Here is a 7575-nt window from a genome sequence, read left to right as displayed (position 1 = left end):
CACATTCCATAAATGGAGCTAATAGTTTGAACTGACCATGTTTGAGGCCCTGCTGAAATTCGTTAGCAGCAAAACCATCTATGGTTTTTTTGTGTGAGTGACCCCCTCAAAATTAGGGAAGATTTTACATTTATAATTCCTAGTGAAATCCACATTTGGTTCCAATTCTTCCCTCTTGGTCTTGTTTGTTGAATTAGAGTGGCATGGAGATGGTATAAAAATAGTTGCTCTAATTTACCCACCATTATAAAGTTTGTCCTAGTTTATGTCTGTCTGCTCTACCAACAGAGTAGATGCCAGAGTTTTAAGTGGCTTTCATTGTGAGAAGAGGATAAGAAGGAGGTATGATGTGGATGAAACAGGGAAGGGAAAAGGTACAGCTTTAAGTTTGTTTTTTCCTCCTGAGATTCATATAGAGTTGTGTAGGTAGAACAAGACTTGCAGCCTTCATGCTTATTTTTCTAACTTAAAGTGATATTACTCCCAACATTGAAGTGGACTGTTGTGAGAAATATTTCTGGGAAAAATAATAACTGTGACCCCCAGAAGTAACTGAAAGAGAAATGATGTGTGCTTCAGTGTCTCTGGTGAAGTAGACAGGGAAAAGTGCTATCCAGCGCACACACCGCAAGTGTTTCTTGAAATGGTCTTTACATTGTTTATTGAGAAAAGAAACTCATAGTGCAATTGAAGCTTCTTTGTCCCTGAAACATCAGCTTGTGTCATCACTTTCCCCAGGCAGGGATTTGGATTTTAAATGAGTGAGAGAAGCTGAAAGCAGTTAACACTTGCAGAGGGAATCCTTCTATCTGGCAAAGGAAACTTAAAAAGTTGGGGTAGGCCAGACGCAGTGGCTCACGCCTGTAATCCCAGCACTTTGGGAGGCCCAGGCGGGTGGATCACGAGGTCAAGAGATGGAGACCATCCTGGCCAACACCTTATTCTTTGAAAAAGCTAATAAAAAAGATAGTCCCCTAGACAGGAAAGTTAATAGAAAATAACAAAAAGATAATGCAGAGAATCAGTAAAACCAACACCTTATTATTCTTTGAAAAAGCTAATAAAAAAGGTAGTCCCCTAGACAGGACAGTTACTAGGAAAAGCAGGAAAAAATAATTAAGATTTTTAAGTGGTGGCATTTATGTATCTAAGACACTTGATGCAAACACTTAGACACTTAGACTCAAGCAGAATGAAGCCAAACACGGTGGCTTATACCTGTAACCCAGTACTTTGGGAAGTGGAGGCAGGCGGATTGCTTGAGCTCAGGAGTTTGAGACCAGACTGGCAAGACCCTGTCTCTACAAAAATTAGCCAGGCATGGTAGTGCCCACCTGTAGTCCTAGCTACTCTGGAGGCTGAGGTGGCAGGATCGCTTGTGCCCAGGAGGTAGAGGCTGCAGAAAGCTGAGATTGTGCCACTGCTCTCCAGCCTGGGTGACAGAGCCAGACCCTATCTGGAAAAAAAAAAAAAAAAAAAAAAAACTCAAGCCAAATGGCATAAAGATTGAGTTGTACGATTGTTTTCCCTTAGAGTACTGACTTTGTGGCCCCTTCATTGCTGTAATAGGTTCTGCTTCTGAAACTCAAGAGCTACAAAAAACAAACAAACAAACAAACAAAAAACCCAGTACCCATTTTGCTACTTTCTGCTATCTCCTTTCCCAGATGCAAGAACACAGACCAGTCTAAGAGTGTGACAAATGGATTTAGGAAATGGAGGTGGGCTGCAAATGCTGCTAAATAATACAAATGCCATTGTAACATACACACTTAGCTCAGTTCCAATTGAACTCAAATGCATGAGACTCCAAAGTGACAAGAGCAATCTTCTCCACCAAATAAAAACCTAGAAGTTAACCATACAGCAGAGTCAGTTTGGAAAGTAAGTCGCAATCTATAGGGTTAAATAAAACCCATCTGATGAGAATTTATGATTTTCAGGGCATGACTCTCCAAACCCCTTAGATAGGAATTTAGGCAGGATAAAAAACTGGAGTTTAGTCCTCACAGGTAATAATCACTAAATTGCAGAATTTTAAAAAACAGGTTATAGAAGTTGATCCTGCAGTTACGCAGCTTATAAAGTGTTGGATTGATTTCAACACATGGCATCCTGGGAATTGTTTTATTTTATTTTATTTATTTTATTTATTTTTTGAGACAAGGTGTGTGTCTGTTGCCCAGGCTGGAGTACCGTGGTGCAGTCTCTGCTTACTGCAACTTTCACCTCCTAGGCTCCAGCCATTCTCCCACCTCAGCCTCCTGAGTAGCTGGGACTACAGGGACGAGTCACCACACCCAGCTAATTTTTGTAGAGATGGGGTTTTCACTGTGTTGTCCAGCTGGACTTGAACTCCTGAGCCCAAGCTGAAGTGATCCGCCCACCTCAGCCTTCCAAAGTGCTGGGATTACAGAACTAAGCCACTGCACCTGCCCACTTTTCTTTTCTAAGCTAGACTGGATGTCATGGGGAATGCCATTCTCTTTGTGAGCTATGCTCATATTTTCATTGTGAGTCTCAAGCAGAGGCCCATATGCCTACTAATAACCCACTTCTCATTGGTCCACATGTTAGTGGCTTGTATTATAGGAATCCCCAAGGATTCTTAAGCTTTGGTCTTGAGAACTCTCATACATTATGTTATTTTTAAGACAAATAGCTACACAGTGTCATGTGGCCTTTCCATCTGTTAGACAAGCCACTTAAGCATTCTTTATGCCATCATCATTGGCCTTTGTAACCCCTATTGATCAGTGCTCAAAACCAGAAAACCATTGTGTGCCCTTTACTCCTTTTTGTTTGAATTCTTAATTTAATTTACTCATATTTTCCAACTTAATTTTATCGCAATTACAGCCCTCAAGAATGAGACTGTATCCAGATACATTGTGAAATCTTGCTCTGTTTTGCTAACGGATAATTTTATTAGGTGATTCTTTCTCACGTTCATGGCATTTCACATTCATGACGTTTCCCCTCCTGGGATTTATGTGCTGGACGAGTGGGTATATGATGCGTCCCCTCTACAGACATCACGAGCAAATACAGCACCTTCACAGGTCGGGCCCCTAATTCAAAATGAACCCTGGGGCTGGGCGCGGTGGTTCAGGCCTGTAATCCCAGCACTTTGGGAGGCTGAGGCAGGCGGATCACCTGAGGTTGAGAGTTCAAGACCAACCTGACCAACATGGAGAAACCCCATCTCTACTAAAAATACAAAATTAGCTGGGCGTGGTGGTGCATGCCTGTATCCCAGCTACTCGGGAGGCTGAGGCAGGATAATCACTTGAACCCGGGAGGCAAAGGTTGCAGTGAGCCGAGATCGCACCATTGCACTCCAGCCTGGGTAACAGGAGTGAAACTCCATCTCCAAGAAAAAAAAGCCCTGGGATGAAAGCAACTTAAGAGACGATCATTTTGACCCTGTGCTTCATTTTTTCCTGTGGGCTTGATATGATTGTTTCCTTCAGTCTAGGTTATTTTTCAAAAACTGAACCTGTTTTTGAATACTAAGAAGTTCATTGGGGTGAACTTTGCCTTTTTAAGCCCTGTGGTACTTCTTTGCAATGACAACCACCTCCACAGATTTTGGGCATCTGCTTTGAGAAAATGAGAAATCAACAACCAAAAAGAATGCAGTTCAATAATCATAATTCAATTACAAATATAATTATCTCAACTAATAAAGAATAAAACCTGATCATCCAGGCCAGACATAGTGGCTGAAACCTATAATCCAGCACTTTGAGAGGCCGAGGTGGGCGGATCACCTGAGGTCAGGAATTCGAGGCCAGCCTGACCAACATGGAGAAACCCCATCCCTACTAAGAATATAAAATTAGGTGGGCATGGTGGCGCATGCCTGTAATCCCAGCTACTTGGGAGGCTGAGGCAGGAGAATCGCTTGAACCCGGGAGGCAGAGGTTGCGGTGAGCCGAGATCACTCCATTGCACTCCAGCCTGGGCAGCAAGAGCAAAACTCCATCTCAAAAAAACAAACAAACCCTGATCATCCATGTTGTCTTGTCCTTAGAAAAATAAATCGTAATTCCTCAAGCAGGAAAATAATATCTACTAGTAAGAAAATTAAAATAATTGTTCTGAGTGAAAAAAGCCAATACTAAAGGTTATATACTGTATGATTCCATTTATAACATTCTTAAAATGATAAATTATAGAAATAAAGAACAGCTTAGTGGTTGTCATGTATAAGGGTTGGGGAGTGAGGTGGGTGTAGTTATCCAAGGATACATGATGGATCCATGGGGTGATAGAAATGTTCTGTAGCTTGGCTGTATCATTGTCAATATCCAGGTTGTATGATTGTACTAATTTTGCAAAATAGTGGTTATCATTGGAAGAAACTGGGATTTCTCTGTATGATTTCTTACAACTGCATGTGAATCCACATTTATCTCAACATTTAAAGGTTAAAAATTTTGAAACATTACATTTAAAACGTCTCCTTTGATCATCCTTACTTAAATCTAGTCACTTAATTCCTTTCCAAAGACAGTGTTATCACATTGTCATGTGTCCTTCTACAGACATTTGATATATATGCACATAAAAATATTAAGTAATATTTGGTAAGATGTAGAAATACAGTTGCACAATCTCTTTACACTTACATATATGTTTCCAAGAAAGAGAAATGCAGAAATGATGAGGAGAGATGATATCACTAGGTAGGTGTATATTAACAAATATACAATATATGAAACAATAATGGTAAGTGATTTATACAGAGTGAACAGCCTATTGAACAATAATATCACAAAATTTGAGAGGAAAGTTGTAAGACAAAAGTGTTCTAGTGTCATTCTATTGGGAGAATTGTAAACATGTTGATTAATTTTAATTAATTATGGGTCTTAAAGTTTTATGACAAATGCAAAAAGTAATAGAATATAGAGCTTCTAAACAAATGGGACACAAAAATTGATTTTGAAGAAAAAAAAAAAGTACAGCCATCTCTCAGTAGGCGCAGCAAATTGTTTCCAGGACCCTGTGGTATACCAAAATCTGGACTTACTCAAGTCCAGCAGTCAGCCCTGCAGAACCACGGAAACTAAAAGTCAGCCCTCCCTGTAGGCAGGTGTCACATCCCACAAATACTGTATTTTCCATTTGCGTTAAGTAGGAAAAAAATTCACGTAACAATGGACCTTGGTAATTCAAACCAGTGTGGTTCAAAGGTCAACTGTATAGCCATAAAAGACAAGAAAAAATGAATCATAATATTTTATATTGAAAAAATATTTTATATTGAAAAGAGAAAACTGAGTTCTAAGCTTGCAGTGGGAAAAGCTAAAAATCAGCCTAAGTTACACCACAGGATTTTCTAAAGACTCAGAAATTTATGACCATAGGTACTTCTGGATCTGAGGGATAATTGATGAAGGGCTAAAATAAGGAAGAATGTATAAAAGCTCTCTCTCTCTCTCTTGTCTTTCCAACCCTGGCAGAAAGAGGATGAAACAGATAGTATCTTGAATGAAGGACACAAGGCACAGATGATGTGATGGGTAGCATGGAGTGGGAGGATGGAAATAGAATTATCACACATTTATTCATGCTAGCTACAAAATCGTGGCAGTCTTATCCAACTCTACTGCCAGATTTCAGGCTAGGCAGTCCTTACCTTCCAGGCATGTCATTGAAAGAGTTCTACTTGGTAAATCTGACCAAGTGAAGAGGAGAGATGTAAAGAAACGAACATCATCAATGCCGAAAACATGGCCCTACCACATTACCCTCTAGTGAAGATCACTGTCAACAAGCCCCACTACATTTTAAATGTTGCCAGTTTTTTTTGTTTTGTTTTGTCTTGTTTTGTTTTGTTTGAGATGGAGTCTTGCTCTGTCGTCCTGGCTGGAGTGCAGTGGCGCGATCTCTGCTCACTGCAACCTCTGCCTACTGGGCTCAAGCAGTTCTCCTGCGTTAGCCTCCTGAGTAGCAGGGATTTCAGGGATGCGCCGACATGCCCGACTAATTTTTGTATTCTTAGTAGAGATGAAGTTTCCCCATATTGGCCAGGCTGGTCTTGAACTCCTGACTTCAAGTGATCCACCCACCTCTGCCTCCCAAAGTGCTAGGATTACAGGACAGGCGTGAGCCATCGTGCCTGGCCTGCTGCCAGTTTTTAGCCTATGATTTTTAAACATGGATAGATCAAATAAGAAACACCAGGCATCTGAAAAAAATCTGAAATAAATGAATCGGAGGGAGAACCATGGATGACAGAATATTCAAGGAGAAAGTTATCAGTATGCACACACAATTAATAAAAGTTACACGTAAATGAAACAAGGAAAAGATGTTGATGTTAAAAATATGATAGCAAAAATGAAAAATTCAGTAAATGTTTGGAAAATAAAGATGAGGTTTCAGACGAAAAGAATTTTGATAATAAGAAAGAGAAAAAAAATGTTAGAGGAACAGCCCAGGAATCTCCAATGCCAAAGTATTTGGAATTCCAAAGAAAACAGAGAAAATAGTTCATTAGATAAAAGAAAAGAAATGTTAACCCTAAAGAATATAGGTTTTCAAATTGAAAGACCTGCCAGTAGGCTGGGTGCGAAAGCTCACACCTGTAATTCTAGCACTTTGGGAGGCTGAAATGGGTGGATAACTTGATGTCAGGAGTTCCAGACCAGCCTGGGCAACATGGCGAAATCCCATCTCTATTAAAAATACAATAGTTAGCTGGGCATGGTGGCACACACCTGTGGTCCCAGCTACTCAGGAGACTGAGGTGAGAGGATTACCTGAGCCCAGGAGATCAAGGCTGCAGTGAGCCATGCACTCCAGCCTGGGTGATAGAGTGAGATTCTGTCTCAAAAAAAAAAAAAGAAAAAAAAAAAAGAAAGGAAAGAAAGACCTAATATCTCAGAACTGTGGATAAAATGGACCCAATTAAGGCATGTCATCTTGAAATTCAAAACACTACGATGAAGAGTAGATTTTATTCACTTCCTCACAGAAAGATACAGATAACATACCAAAACTTAGGAATGAAAATTTTCTTCTTATGGCAACATTGAAAGCTATAAAACAATGGTCATGCCTTTAAAATACAGAAGTAAAATGTTTTGTGGCCTACAATTCCTTAACCCATCAGATTTTTAATTAAACGTGAGGGTGGGCCGGGCGTGGTGGCTCACGTCTGTAATTCCAGCACCTTAGGAGGCCAAGGCAGGTGGATCACTTGACATCAGGAGTTTGAGACCAGCCTGGCCAACATGGTGAAATCCTGTCTCTACTAAAAATACAAAAATTTGCCGATTGTAATGGTGCGCACCTGTAATCCCAACTACTTGGGAGGCTGAGGCAGGAGAATCGCTTGAGCCTGGGAGGCGGAGGTTGCAGTGAGCTGAGATGGCGCCACTGCACTCCAGCCTGGACAATAGAGTGAAACCCTGTCTCAAAAAAAAAAAAAAAAAAAAAAAGTGAGGGTGACAAAAATACATTTAAGGTCTCAAAAATCTATCCCAAATGCACATTTTCTCAGAGAAAATTTGACAAGAGTTTCTCTCTTGTTGCCCAGGCTAGAGTGCAATGGCACAATCT

At 40.4% G+C, this 7575-nt stretch overlaps 1 pseudogene; it reads left to right on the top strand.

The window, feature by feature from the left end:
• Positions 2439–3090, top strand: PANTROV1R-PS213 (vomeronasal 1 receptor panTroV1R-ps213 pseudogene; annotated as a pseudogene).

This window comes from Pan troglodytes, chromosome 5 (assembly GCF_028858775.2).
Source record: "Pan troglodytes isolate AG18354 chromosome 5, NHGRI_mPanTro3-v2.0_pri, whole genome shotgun sequence".
NCBI lineage: Eukaryota > Metazoa > Chordata > Mammalia > Primates > Hominidae > Pan > Pan troglodytes.
This window is presented reverse-complemented; position numbering and strand designations above follow the sequence as displayed.